This window comes from Motacilla alba, chromosome 3 (genome assembly GCF_015832195.1).
Source record: "Motacilla alba alba isolate MOTALB_02 chromosome 3, Motacilla_alba_V1.0_pri, whole genome shotgun sequence".
NCBI lineage: Eukaryota > Metazoa > Chordata > Aves > Passeriformes > Motacillidae > Motacilla > Motacilla alba.
The window spans coordinates 97,740,958-97,756,447 of record NC_052018.1 but is presented as its reverse complement, the minus strand read 5'-3'; the positions used below and the strand labels follow the sequence as shown (position 1 = coordinate 97,756,447).

Genomic DNA, 15,490 nt, shown 5'->3' with positions numbered 1-15,490 from the left:
GACCCACTCAGTTTTGGGTTCAGATGCAGGTTTCTCTCAGCAGCATTTGCAGCTGTGTTTGCCAACAGGTGTCAAGAGTGGCCCTGGCAGGAAAAAAGCCCTGAAACGTCCTACCAGCAAAAGGGTTAGCTAAGTTCAAAGCCTATTTTAACAAAACTTAATCAATGCCCTTTAAAAAGGGGATTGATGGGGCCTTGTTAAAATGCATGGCCTTGCTGCAGCAGGCAAGCCAAGAGCCCGGTGTCCCTGGATCCAGCACGTCCCTGGATCCAGCATGTCCCTCCCAATGCTGCTGGATCCCAATGGAGACCACCGTGGTGTTTCTGCAGGCAGGACCAGGCCACACACAGCAGGACAAAAACACGTCCAGGAGAAATATGAGGTCACACTATGAACTTTGTCAAGCAGAGAATTTAAAAGTGAAAAGGGGCCCAATCCCCTGGCCAAGAAAAGTAAATCTCCCAAAAATTTGGGTGAGATGTGCAGGCAGTTCTGTCCTCCCTCTGTTTCATGCAACCTCTGGGAGCAAAGTCCTGGGGAATCAGAAGGAAGTGCTGGAATAAACAGATAGTTATTTGAAAAGATTAAAAGAAGAAAAGACTTAGGTAAGCTTGAAAAGAAGTAATAGTAAAACATAGTTGAAGAGTAATTGAACTCTTCAATTCATAGTTGAAGAGTAATTACCATAGTTGAAGGGTAAAATGATGAGGACAAAGATATGATTTATCCTAAGGTTCACTGCAAGGGAGATTTATCAATATATAGAAAATTTTGCGGAGGAGATGTTTGTCTTAGACTGGTACATGAAAGGGGTGACTGACATTCTTCATTTTCTGTTTAACAGGTGACAATATCCCATTAAGTGAAGTAACAGCCTTGAAAATGGAAGTTATTATTGTAAAAAGCAATTTTGTTTTGGTGTCATTCTGATAGGCTTAGGGCTTTTTCCACCCAGCCTTAATTATTTGTATCCTTTCCCCTCCTGAAACAACCCCAGATTGCAAGGCAAAGGTTTTGGGACCCTCTGGGCTTGAAGGCAGATCTTGATCAGCACTAGTCTGGGGAAGTGAGCTGGAGGTACCTGCAGCAGATGACACGCAGGGCTCAGCTTCTTATTTGGCTACAAGTCAGCAGGGGCACCCCTGACCATCTGTGGTCTATAAATTACAGTAACACCGGCACACACTGCTTGTAAATCACCAAAGAACAGGCTTTACCTTATGACACATTACATGAACTCTGCTGGATATTCCAATAAACTCCCATAAACCACCCGATATAAACTCGGGATTATGTTTCTTTGGGGGGCAGGAGAAAAACCTGGACTTTTCTGCACTTGCACAAACTTCTTATGGGTGAAATGAAGATGTGGCCTGAGCTATGTTGTGTGTTTATGCACCATGTTTTCTTACAAAAGAGATTTCCTCCTCTCTGCCATCACTATTACCATAAATTTTTCACTTTCCAAGAGTGCATCAGCCTCGAGGTGATTGGGGCTGCCATTCTTCTAAAGAAAAGAAGCCACTACTTATTTGAAAAATGCATTTTTATGTAAGCCCACATTACTTCTCCTCCATCCTTGCTGCACCAAGCATAGGTAGATTAACAGAAGAGGCTCACCCATGTCCTTTCCTTTTGGAGCAGCAAGAAGATCCAACACACGAACTCAAGCCTTTGGATATCTCTTACCTGACACAATGGAGCCCATGTCTGCAAGGAGATAGTGTGAGCAGATGTTTTGGCACATGGTTGTGTGTTCCCGCAGTACATGGCTGGTTGGGACCACAGACTGCTGGGAAACCTGGCACTTGACTTTCTCCCAAGACCTGACAAAGGACTGCTTTTGAGAATTATATCAGTAAGCCCTGCATTTAGCCTGTCATTTGGGGAAAAAAATAACCTGTAAAATAAGTTATTCAGAATGTGGGGCATAGGCCAAGTGATAAATATTAGGCACTGTGATAAATGTTATTTGATCAGCTTTTTTGCTGACCATGAACAACTGTAGGCTGCAGTGTAGACGGCCTGCAATGGCTGTGTCACAACTTCTTGGCAAGTTCCTTAGTTGAAGCTGAAATCCCAGCTCCTCTCAGGAGGCAGTTGGAGCCCCACAGCCATCCCAATCAGCAAGGTTTCCTAAGGTGACGTTATTTTTATCTGGGTTTCTAAAGACTGTTGGAGCTGAGCGCTCATCAAGATCCACGTGGGTATGTGGGTGCATGGGCGTACACCTGCATCAACACACATTTAAATTCACTGGGTTATTGCAATCAGACTGGTCAGATATTCCCCCCTCATGGAGACAGGCAACCAAGGCAACCAGTCTGCCTCCCCCAGTGGCAATGGGATGGCAATGGGATGGCAATGGGATGAACTCAACTGTCTGTAGACCTCAGAGAATCAACATTTGCAAGAGGAATCCAAGGGAAACTACCATCCCCTGCTCCCTCCACTTCTGAGGGTAGAGTTAATATGCTCATACCAGGACCACCAGCATTGCATGATCCCAGGGTTACCCAGCAAGGATGCACCTGACTGAAACATTTTGAACACCCTCAGTAGCAATTTTCAACTCACCAGAAGTGTAAATTTGTATCATTTTTTAATATAGATTGAACCTGTCTAGTTAGTTTAGTTTCAGAAAAAAATTGGTGAATAAAATAAAGTTGACTTTTAATTCTGTTTTACCCAGAAGAAAGCCCACTTCTATTTGAATGTTATATTAAATTTTCCGGGGGGAAAAAAAAAAAGAGTTTAATATAGGAATATTATTATATATGATATAATTTATCAGCACAGAAAAATGCTCTGTGATTTTCAGTCAGGGAATTTTTATTTCTTAAACTTTAAATTTGGAAGTAATGTATAAGGAGCATTTTTGCAGTGCTTTTCCATCCAGCAAGTGAACAAAAACCCCACAGTGAGGCAGTAGAAAGCCCTAAATCAGGTCTGGGCATCATGGCACTGAGGCTCTACTGGGCTCATCCATGAAGACCCCCTCACTGGGGCTTCCCGACCTTTCAGCCTCCTCCTTTACCTTCGCCCTCCCTGCTCCATCTCCCTTGTGCACTCTGACAAGAAGAAGTGATAGTGCTATTGCTGGTTTTTAACAAGATTTGGAAGGCGTTCAAGTGCCTGACTAAGTGGTTGGAAACAAGGAAGCAGAAGGATGTTTTGGCATCCTGCAATGTGTGCATGAAGAGCACAGACACAAACACATTGAATGCACATATTGTAAAACAAGATAACAAGGAAAGTACAAACTAATAAAAGCCTATTAAAACATTGTGGAGGCTATTGCTGCTCGCCTGCATGCCTAAGTATTTAAAAAACAAATATTTCATGTGAATGTGCAATTCAAACATGACTGATCACAGATATAACTTTCAGCAACCTTTAAATGCATAATGCCATCCCGTAAGTAATGTAGCCTATCTTGAAATTTGAGGGATTTATTGATACTAGCAGAAATATTTACAAATAACTTGGGGAAGTTCATGACATACCTTTTGTCTCAAGGGTTTTCATTCATTTTTTCCTTTTTTTTTTCCTCTAGCTACCATCAATAATTTCATTCAGAGCCCTTACCATGTCATGACAAATGCTGTTGGAAATCCTCAGTAGAAAGTTTGAAGAAAGTACCAGCATGAAGAAACAGCCACATTGTGTTTTCATTTGTTTTGTTCTCTTTAAAAAAAAAAAGCAGGCTATAGGCATAGAAAGCTGCAAAAGGATTTAATCAAAGTTTTCCAGGAAAACCTATGGTCATCCCATTAGCTCCTTCCTGAGCACAAAGCCCAGCACTGGAATATTAACCTATTGGTATGACCAGACACACATGTATGGAAGTAATATAACCTTTATGAGACAAACTAACATAGGTGGGTGAAAAAATGTTTGCATAAATTTCCTCCTTTCCTGGAGGAATGTAGGTGTCAGTGCTCTCATCTTCAGAAAGGTGCTGGTTTGAGGGGTTGATAAGGAATAAGAGACAAATCCCAATATTGTGGCACACGTTCCTCATGTTTTACAATCACTGCAACTGCAAAACTTGGCCATGACCCTACAGACATGTATTTAAAATTTCTGCAATAACAAGGATAAGAAATATCCCGTCCTTTTTCTAGAGAGTTTTTCAATACCTGAGGTCTGCTCAGTGCCAGCCCACAGTCACAGCATCCAAAGCATCAGATGGCTGGCTGTTCTGCTGCTACCAAGCTGCCTCTAAGTAGGTTAGTGGAGCGAGCTGGCACATGATCCCCCTTGCCTGATCCTGATCTTCACATTTCTCCATGGTTTCTCTCAATATAGTAAAGAATTGCTTATGTAGGACTATTTTATCACCAGGCAGTGTTTTTGCCTGTGAATATTTGTACACACAGTCATAGGATTCAACATGGAAAGGCAAAAGAATAACATTTATTTTAGGAAATTGTTCAGGATTTTTTTTTTGGTTGCTGTTTGTTTTGTTCTGCTTTGATTTTCAAAAAATCTTCTTTCTTTCTTATATTTTTTTTCCTAGGGACTAAATTTGAGGTACTCCTGTCACATGACATGCAAATCAGTCATTTGCACAGAAAAGAAGCCAGCAGTACCTGGGCAGGTACACCAAAATGTGCTTCTCTGTTCCTTGTTTCATTGATTTGAATGCACTGGGTACATTTCAAACAGCAAGCAGAGATACACTGTGGTATGAATGGCCTCACTTCAAGTACTGAGGGGAGCCCAAGCTCTCTCCACGGCTTCTCCAGCTATTCCACCCGCTTCCCACTGCACTGCATTGACTGGCCTGGTTTCCTCATGCTTTACTCTGCCACATCCTCAAACATTTCCAATAAAGCAGTGGCTCCAGCTCAGTGTCCACAAGCTCCCACTCCAGTAAACTGGGGCTTTGTTTTTGTAGGAAAAAAGAACCATTTTGTGCTTTCTGCTACATTTAGGGAGAGAGGAGTTAGGTGTTGGCCAAGTGGAATTTGGCACTTTCCCCCTCCAACACTGAGGAGGAAGAATTTGTGAATCAGGAGCATAAAAGCTTTTCACCGACTCCTGTCTGGCTCTGGTGGGGGTGGGCTGACCAACCGAAATAGGCATCCCTCTTCCTGTGAATAGCAGGAGGGTTCCTGTCTGCTCTGAGAGATGAGAGAATTGTGCTGACACTGAGGTTGGGAAGGGTTTTTCCCACCAGCAATGAGTTGCCCCCAAAAATGGACATGGGAAGCTGCCAGGAGAAGAATCACGTGTTGATATTTTCCGCCTTTCAAGGGAAAATCAACTTAAAATAGGAATTAAAAATGTAATTTAGCTTCTCACCTTCTCCCACTCTTTTTATTTGGTTTTATATATTTTGGTGTATCTACAGATAATGATTAAAAAATACTTATGGTCTGAAGAGCCGTCTCTCCAGTGTGTTTAGGCACCTGACTTTACCATGCTGCTTTCAGGGTGAAGCAGTATACCAGGGAGTGAACTGAAGTCACTATCCAAAGTGCCTGCAGAAAGCAAACAGCAAGTGGGATCCACCAAATCAGTGCCTTCTCTTCCTCCACTTTTACATGAGAAATTTTTTCTTTTGGCTTTTCTTTTGGCAGGGCCATAGATAAAACTGATGTTGTCTCAGGCAATTAAAAAGTCAGCTAAACAAACCCAGCCTCTGTCCCCATAGCACCAGAAGAGGCCCACTGGAGCCCCAAAACCCTCCAGGAGCAGCACAGAGGGGTCTATTGTACCACCATCAGAGGGTTGAAGTTGCCAGCTGCAGAGATGAAGAATTTGAGGTTGGCTGTGGGAGCACTCTGAGCTTGGGAGGGGTTTGGAGAAATGCAAGCTAGGCTTACATAAAACACTGACTCATGAAAAATCACGAGTTTTGAAAGTTTCAGCTGAGGAATGAGCAAAACCTCAATCTGCATGTTGCTTAAAAATCAACAGGAACTGGGGGATGCCAGGGACCTCTGAAAATCTGGCCTTGCTGCAGGGGTTTTTTTTTTTTAAGTTCTGCCACTATTTCCAAGAGGAACCAAGAGCCACGTACACCTGTCGTGGGGAAAATATGGCCCTTTGTTATTTCAAGGGAAATCAGTGTGGTCAATTCAGCTTCACCCATTGGAAAAAATTCCTTAAGATACAGTAAGCAGAAGTTAATTTTTTTACCTCTGTTTTTTTTCATGCCACTATATGTGGTATTGAAAAGTACATCATCCAGAATATTTACTTTTTGTTGGGGAATCTAAGATGCAAATGTTTGTGGTTTCATTTATCAGGCAAAAACAGTTGTGGAGTTTGCAGTCTTTGTTGGTCTATGGTTTCAGTGAATGCCTGGATGTGGTTCTTCCTGGGGCATTATGGGTTACTCAAATCATGTCCCATTATACAGATAATTTGTGTGCCACAAAGATGGTGTGTACATATGCAAAAGAAGTACAAGACTGAGACTTCCTGCCATGTGTTAGAAATACTGACCAAAATAATTTGCGCTGTGATATTTAGATCAGAGTTTTAAAATCCCTGGTTGGAAACATACACAAGCAGCTGATTTTTGGATCCTTTGCAATTTTCTCTCTCTCTTTTTATTTACAGTAGATACTCAGCATCTCTTTTTCTCTCTCTCTCTCGCAGACACACACACACGCACATAAAGTCAGTTAAATTATTCAGGGGCTTCAATTAAGCACTGGTTGCCTGATTGTGTTTGTCCAAATTTCACAAAATTGTTGCCTGATATCAAGCCTTATTTCTCTTTTCTCTTGGTCACAGTCTCTCTTTCCTCTCAAACACACAGATGGAAAAAATGAAGATGTGCAGATGAGCTGTTCATTTTCAGTCAGGTTGGTGTTTAGATATGGCATCAGGAAAATACGAGTGTTAGAAACACATTTGTACATGAGGTATCCCAACCACCATGCTTGGGATGCCTCTGCATCACAGAAGTCTTGATTATCCGTCCTAAGCAGAGCCAGATGAGGCCAGAGGAAATGTAGTTAATGGAGAAAAAACTATTAGCAAATTGCATGCCTTTCAACCAATGGGATAAAAGAAATGTGGATTAGTGTTTCGGTCAAAGTTTTTGTTATGTGAAGAACTAGATATGCAAGTGCTTGAGTTTCTGATCTAAAAAAAAATGGTGCTATGTGTATAAATACACACATACAGATGCATATATATATATATATATATATATATATATATACACACATAAAATATTTGTAGAAATATTTATTTGGGCTTTTTTCTTTTGCAAAGCTCCCTTCAATTAGCTACCAGCTAATTTCTCAGTCTGCATTGCAATTACTAACAATTTAATCACCTTATAAACCTTTGTGGTGACTAACACCACATCTATGCTTTTGGCACTCCATGGTCAGAAGTTGTTTTAGCAACAGCAGTATGTAAAGCAGACACACTATTTGTGAGGCTCAGAGCCCTTAAAAATCATTCCTTTCTCTCTGGGCTATCAACATTCCTGAGCACTCACGATGCAGCTGCCGAGCCACTGGATAGCCCACATATGGCCGTGTGCTGAACAATAGCAACTACTTGTTGTTCTTGTTATAGGCATCACCATATGTGTTTATTAGAAACAGCAATAAAATGATGACGAGCTTCTTCAGCTATCCCCGCTGCTTGGGGAAAAGAAAAGCAAGGGAGAGATAAGATCAGAGGATCCTGCTCAGCTTTAGGGAGCTGGACAGTGGGGTGGTGCAGTTCCACTCTTTAGGCAAGCACGGGTGTTTATTTATTGGTAACATTGCCAAGTTACTGCTGGTTCTTTAAATGGACACTGAACCTAAATTCTGTTTCATTCCCAGTTATTAGAGAGCTGCTGGTAACTTGGAAAAACTGAATCCTGAAAGTGTTGGCATCTGAAGTCCTGCTCCAGCAGGGCCCACATGTAAACAACTTGCCAAGTCATGCAGGAAAACATCCCAGCCCTTTCAAGAGCTTTGGATGAGGACCACCCTTGTCATGTACTTCCATCACAAAGAAATAGTGTGGGATCACCCTCATTATTGGGGCGCCTTGAAAGTATTTCTAATTACAGTAATTTTTGCTGGGGATGTGACGTTTCTCAGGTGGAGGGGTTGAGGCAGGCTCAGGAGCCCAAAAAACCCACAGAAATTGTTTATGGCTGTTTTGACATCAGTTTAAAGACAAGGGAGTCCTAGGGAAGGGGTGGTCAAAGTTGAAAGTGGAGATTAACTAAGTTAGTCAAACCAAACATCTGAATCTTCACATGCTTCGGGTTCTCTATTATTTCTTTATGCTTCCACTATTTGCTATACTTTAAAGCAAGAAGAGGAGAAAAAGGAAGTTTGTAGGCAAAACCAGCAGAGTTAGTAATATGATGTATTTCAACATGTAGCCTAACAAAATTTTGATATCCTTGATTGTTATAGGCTGTATTCAGACACATGTAAATCAATGGGATTGAGTACTTATGCCCAAAGGGAGATGTGAATCTCTGCATGCATGATCCATATTTTTCATATGCAAATCTTCATATTTTCTTGATAATTAGTAATTTCCTACTTGCTGTCTTTTTGAGACCAAAATAAAAACCTCGACCACTGTAAAAAAAACCAAAACCAAAAAAACAAACCAGCAGCAAAACATAACCAGTTTAAAAATAGGTTTGCAATGCTGCCTTTTATTGATTTTACTGCAACCTTCTAGCTGTGGTAAGAATGCCATTTCCACTTTTACTTGACTTATTTTTTACTTCCTACCCAAAAAAGTAAACAATTCTAGACAATATTTTACATCCTTGAAAAGTTCCCGAAACAAAATTTTCCACTGAGGCTGCAATTCCCTTGGGTTTCCTTTTCCTTTTCCTTTTCCTTTTCCTTTTCCTTTTCCTTTTCCTTTTCCTTTTCCTTTTCCTTTTCCTTTTCCTTTTCCTTTTCCTTTTCCTTTTCCTTTTCCTTTTCCTTTTCCTTTTCCTTTTCCTTTTCTTTCCTTCTCTTTCTGTAGCGCAAGACAATCTTGTGACTATGCCAAAACTGCAATGCTAAATTCTGTTATGTTTAATTGCATTGCTAATAGACTAAATTGTGTAGTTAACTTAAACCTCAGCAAAGTCTCTGCTTTATTCTGCATTTGCTCATAAGTTTCTTTTTACAGGCTATTGTTTTGTCTCCTCAAAAATTCAAACTGCTTTTTCTTTTGAATGAACCCGTCTACTACTTCTCCACTTATCAGTTTGGAAATATTACTGTATTGATTTCACACAGTTTGATAACTTTGTCTTGAATGGTTCTTTGTCTTGGCTTATTTTCTCAGAAGAAAATTTTGTTTTTCAGCAAGTGCCTTCAATTCTGCTTCCTTTCAGTCTCCTGAAATATCAGCGTTGCATTAAAAATAACCTGTTTATAACTCTTGAAGGGCAACAATGTATCAACAGCTTACTGTACTTCTTGTTTATTAGCAGTAATCCCTATTCTGCACCTACAAAATACAATCCGGGCTTTGCCATTCAGTGAAATAAAAGCAGGATAAGACCATATGGTTCTTGTTAAACAAGCCTCATCTTCCCATTGTTGATACTTATCTGCAAAATAAAGTATTTCTGCAGAAAGCATATTCCCATAGTATAGTCTCTTTCCAATGACCAGCTGGTTGCCAGTTTGTTATTTGCACTGCAATAGACCACTTTCATCTATTTCTATTTCGGTCCAAGAACACCATTTGTACACTGTCCAACTTGGAAATGTTAATTTGACACTATTGGTCACGGGCCTTTTAACTTCAAGTGGCAAACTTCCAGCTAGCTGCCAGTTGAGTATTTACATTGGAATGTTTCTTAGCCCAGAAATAAATTATTTGTTCACCATAAGCATCAGCAACACACCAATAATTTCTACAACACATATGTAGAAGGGTGCAGCCCACTCCCCTTTGCTGTTGTCTCCTCAATAACCTCCAAAGTAGATCCCTGGGGAGATGCCGCTTGTCTGGAGCCAAGATAAATGCATCTATTTCTCTCTTTATGCATGTACATAACATTCATGGAAGTTACACACGCATATTAAACAGTGAGAAGCAGGACCACAGTTAGGATGGACGGGCAGGACTCTCACAGCTTCTCCCAAGACTCTGGACTGCCATAAAGGCTGAAACACCTGGAAGACCCCAGTGCAAAAATATCCAGCTGCTTTGGCATCATCCAAAGCTTCCTGTACACTGAACTTCCTGCACACAACCACAAGAGTAGTGTTCAGGAAAGAGGCAATGCTGCATGTGGTTGAATGCAGCTTTTCAGAAAGCAGAGTGGCATGAGTCCCATTGGATTTTGTTTAGGAGATTGCTATTACTTCCAGTAATACAATTTAGGCTTCCTGAAAGAATATTATACTTTGAGCTCTTTTCAATGAAGTAAAAAACAGAGGCAGGAAAAAAAGGTTTTGCTTGGTTCTGTGATTTAAGTTCAGGAATGTTATGCAGTGGCAAGTGTGTGTTTCATGTACTTTGTTTGAGTCTGTTAAAATAAAACATTTCCTTTTCACTTATTCCTGCAACGACCTGCGGATGGGAGAGGCTACAGACTTTAATGAGTTCGAAGTGTAAACTTCATGAATAGAAACCTCCTCTTTTAAAGAAAAAAGAATAGTGACAATAATGCCCTGTTCTTCCTTTGTCTTTCCTATTTATTCAGATAATATACCCATAAAATGTTGTATTAATTTTTTGTTCCAAATAAAAAAATAAAATATCAGTTACAGGAGAATTACCAACTCACCCTACAGAAGTACTTTAACAAAACTTCAGAGTACTAACTGAGATGTACAACCTAAATTATTTTTTAGCACCTAAAATGCGCCTAGTGCATTTAGTTCAACATCCCCATCCACCTGCACCTCACAACTGTAAGGAAAATGAAGGTTAAAATGAAAATACTGGCCAGCGTGAAGAGCAGGGTCCTAAAAATGCTTGTTATGTGAGCTAAGAGAAGGTGTCCACCCCACATGAGGCTGGACTCCCTCCAAGGCTCCCAGACTCTCCTCCGGAATCCAGAATGGAACAGGGTGAATTTTTAGTGTTAGGGACGTGACTTACAAAGAGATTTTTTATCTTAAAGACTCAGAGGATAAAAAATTCCCTTTGCCATAGAAGTCATGTGTAAGAGGTGCATTTCCCACACACCTACATGGCTGCACAGAAGAGTGATAAGAGACACTCACTGTTGTAAGAAACTGCAACACCTTGGGTAAAACACAGCTGTAGTGTGAAACCAAGGACTTCTGTTTCCAACACTGCAGCCTACTTGCTCCTGCTGCAGTCAATGTGATTTCTATGTAAGACATAGCAGTTTCAATTCTGACCTCTGCTAAATTCTTACTGCTTGATTTTTTGTACCTTCAGCATTCCTTTGGGTGGATGAAACATATACAAGCATGGAACCATCTATTGTGCATCAACATTTAGATATACATACATTTTTCTTACCTCACCTAAAGGTCCTTTTACAATATTTTGACATCTTGAAATACATTCTCTTTTCCGTGAGAGCAAATAAATAGACCTGACAAAAAATAATGTCATAACAATCAGAAACTACAACTTGATCCTTGCTACTGTAACTTGAAACTTGTAAGAGAAGGTTAAAGTAACCAAAGTCTAAATTCCTGGCCACTATAAAAGCATCTGCTCCTTTTGTGTTGGTTTTTCTCTATGGCTAATCCTATTTTGGGGCAATGCCTGAGCTCAGTACAATAGCGAAGTACTTCCCCAAAATGATGATGAAAATTTGACCATTGGGAATTATCCTTGGTGACTCCAGTCAAGCAATAAGAAACAGGAGCAGGCAGAACTGTGGACCAGGGGAGGGTCTTGGACTCTGAGGGAGGAAGAAAATCAGATCCCTCTCAGAAGAAATGCCATCAGGGAAAAACAAGAGTCTGCAAAAAGGTAACAGGCCTGAGAAGAATGATGAGGAGAAGAAGAATTTTCTTCTGGGGAAGAACCCCAGGACACCAGAGAAAAGAGGTTGAACTGTTGAAGTAAGACTCAGAGAATTTAAAAAGCGAGGCCTGGGGCTAATCTTTCTGGTGGTTTATTTTTGTTCCCATTTGTTTATTTGCTACAATTCAGATTTTAGAGCAATTAGTAAAATATCATGCAAATATTCCCTGTGTGACTGCACATGAATAACTTCAATTTTGCTAAACATTTGTCTCATTCCAAAATACATCTGCTGTTTGCATTAAGATAATCTGCTGAAATATTGGGAAGTGAATTACAGTTTTATAAGATATTTATGAAACATCTTCTTATTTGTATACTAAATATCTTTGACTATCTCGGCCTGGTTTTTTGGCTGATGTTTGCCTTCCCCAAGAGCATCCATGCTCTCTTTCAATTACAGACTGTGCTAAGTACCATCTTGTGGAAAAGTTCCAATTGGCTGGGAATGGCTCAGTGTACACTCATAACAGGCTGAGGGAGTAGTATTTTATCTGCCAGAAGCCTATGACAGAAAATTTAAAAAAATCCAACCCCAAAACAAAATATAAGGTTGCACACATGCACAAATTACATGGTTTTGTAGAAATTCTGACATCACATCACAGGAGTATGTGTCCCTCCACTCAGATGCTTCTATAAATGCCCTTACGGAGAAACAACAATTAGGCTTGGAGGCTGCTCCCAGTTCCTGCTTCATGAACACACAGCATACAGGGAAGTAAATTAAAACAATTTTATTCTCTCAGGGTTGTCCCAGGCTCTTTTCATGCAGAGCATTCCTAAGGGGTTGGTTAGTATTGCTGCAGCCCAGCTGAGTTTGTGTGTAGCTCTGTTTCCAAGTTTTCAAAGAAGATGTGAAAAATCAGATCATTTCTTATCTTCCAGCACTGACTTTTGAGGTGGGACCAGTAATCCAATAACCCCAAGGGATGCCCCCATGTGAGCACAGGCTAGTTGAAGAAGGTGGAAGATAACAAACAACCAGATCTGTGTGCTGACGGAATTGGAGAATGTTACTGCTGTACAGTCAGAGACAGACCTGCAGTAGCTTCAAGCCTGGGTAGGCAGAGCTGTTGGAACTCAGCGCATGCAATGAAACCCTCCTGAGATGCAGATAAATCCTAGATCTCTGCCATAGCTTGTTCTATGCAGAATCTGCATTGCTGGCAATCCCCAAAACACTTCATGAAAATTAGCTCATGTAGCTGCATGAGCCACGAGCATGGACACATCTGTAAAACTAAAAGTTATGCCTACGTATCCCTTAAAACCCAGCCTAGACCTCTCAGCCACAGCTAGCTGCCACAGCCCCACAGACAACGTGTAGCTGTGCTGGGTGCTGTCTAGAAAGCCACCAAGGAGCTTTTGACCCTCCAAACTTCTCTGACTATCTGAGACTTTGTGCCCATTCATGGATAATCACTTAGTGTGGATTCCTTGTCCACACATACAGTGTTTCTGGCTTGGAGGGTTTTGAAGGTTCAGTTCAGAGGTGTTAGTAGTGGAATTTGGATGTGCAAATCAGATTAACACTATGTCTCTTTCATTCCATTCAAAGCCGCTCCATCCCTACTCGACAGGTTAAAATTCAATGTCCATTTTAAAAGAAAATTACCTGAAAGAAGAAGAAGAGGCCAGAGGGACATGGGTTTGCATTTAGATGATCTAAATTCTGGATGAAGAAGTCTGGGAAAGAGATAAAGAGATTGAAACACTTCAACACCACTTGTCACCTTAACTCACAAATCCCGCTTTGATTTGCTGTTAACATTACCTACATGGAGTCCAGCTTTGAAAATAATAAAAGGATTGTATGACCTGGCTCACCCTTCTCTTGCTTGGACCCCACACAGTAGCTACAACGCTGCTTGTTTGGTCACACATTTGATTGGCCCAAGGACCCCCAAATTGATGTAAGAGGGCAGGGAAGCAAGTAGTAGGGGGTGTATCAGCATGGATCTCTGATTCTCAAAGCAAAATTCTGACAGCCTGTGGCTGTTTGGCCAGGTTCAGGTTGCCTCACCAAGATCTATTGGTACCCACATGCCCTGCTGAGGCCTGCCTGCTGTCCCAGCTCCATGGAGCCAAGTGCTCTGGCAGGGATCACACTGGCAATTGTGCAACTCTCAGCCACAGATGTCCTCTGGCACCAGCAGCACAATAGTGGGACTGTTGGTAAATGGGAATTGTTTCCCTGCCACAATAGGGCTCTGGATGAAATCATTCCCTGATACCAGGCAGCCTCGACGTGCCTCCTCTGCTCCCCACCCTGGTTTAGTTGGTAGCACCTTCCTGCTTCCTGTGGGCTACAAGTTTCTCATAAAATGACGACACAATAAAACAAAATAATAATGGAGTCCATATAAGGCTTGGTGTCTTCATTGCTCCTAAGAAAAACTGCCAAGGGAGCTTCACCTGAACAGAGGCAGCAGATTCCCAGCGCTGGCAAAGATTTTTTAAGATAAGGAAAGGATATTTTTCAACCCTGGATGCCAGCATCTGTTCTCACACATCCTCAGCTGTACACCTACATAGAAAAAAAGCAGGTAGCTACAGGAAATTTATTCCTGGGTCTGGCATGTATATTTGGAGTTAAACTCACCTTAACATCTTGGGGCTGTCTGAGAAGCGAGATGACTGCTGACAGTCCCATCGCAGAGGCTTTGGCAAGGCTGGCCTGCTCCCAGTATCTCCCTTCCTGGTAGCATCGAGGACCTAGCAGAACATTAGAATGCTCTAGCAGAACATTTTGTGGTCAGAGTAATTGCATTGTGTTGTCTTAAAACTGCTGAGGCGTGGCCCTAAATAAAACCAGAGCCTCGGTCTCAGTCCAGGCACAGCAGCCCCCAGCTCCCTGTGCACACATTCCGATGCATGGCCCAGTCCAACCCTGCTGCCCAGCTTTTATTTTAGACATATGGTTATTAATGAACTTTTAATTGCATAGAGGAGAAAAAAAGATAAACATATGATTTGGGAGAAATACATACATGTCACTCTCTGTCATATCCCTCTGTACTTTGGTGTCCTAGAACCTAAATACACCATTTAATTATTTGTGCTAGCAGTGCCAGAAAAACCTACTATTTATTTATATGATTAAATCAGCTGCAGATGTGACTATGCTTTTTCCTTCATTCTTTCTTTCCTTCACTGTTGGCATTTCTGAAATCTTCACCACCCCCTTGTTCAATGAGGGCATCTGAAAAGCATTGGGAAATGGCCTACTGATCCCTCTCCAGTTCTGTCTACAGGGATGGGCATCCCACATCACTCTCAAAGAACTGTGCTATTCTCCTGCTCAAAAGCAAGGCTTGACAAATTAAGACCTCAAACGCCAGGAACTGAGGAGAAAAGGAAAATTTCCTGTGCCCAGGAGAGCTCCTCTGGTGAAGGAATTCCCACAATTGAGACCTCACAGTTCACCGCACCTGTGGGTATGTGCTGGAGGAACTGAGTACCACAGAGGAGGAGAATCATGCTGCTTCCTGAGAAGCCCAAACCAATTTTTGTCCCTACTAACAAGCAGCTC

The 15,490-nt window shown here is 41.4% G+C and overlaps 1 long non-coding RNA gene across 1 annotated transcript; it reads right to left on the bottom strand.

Moving 5' to 3' along the window:
- Positions 1-11,494: 11,494 nt before the first annotated feature.
- On the bottom strand, positions 11,495-14,673 carry LOC119699470. The gene is made up of 3 exons (XR_005256448.1): positions 14,561-14,673; positions 13,574-13,644; positions 11,495-11,515 (listed from the first exon to the last, which is right to left on the bottom strand). It is a non-coding gene; the product is annotated as an uncharacterized LOC119699470 (long non-coding RNA).
- Positions 14,674-15,490: the final 817 nt, after the last annotated feature.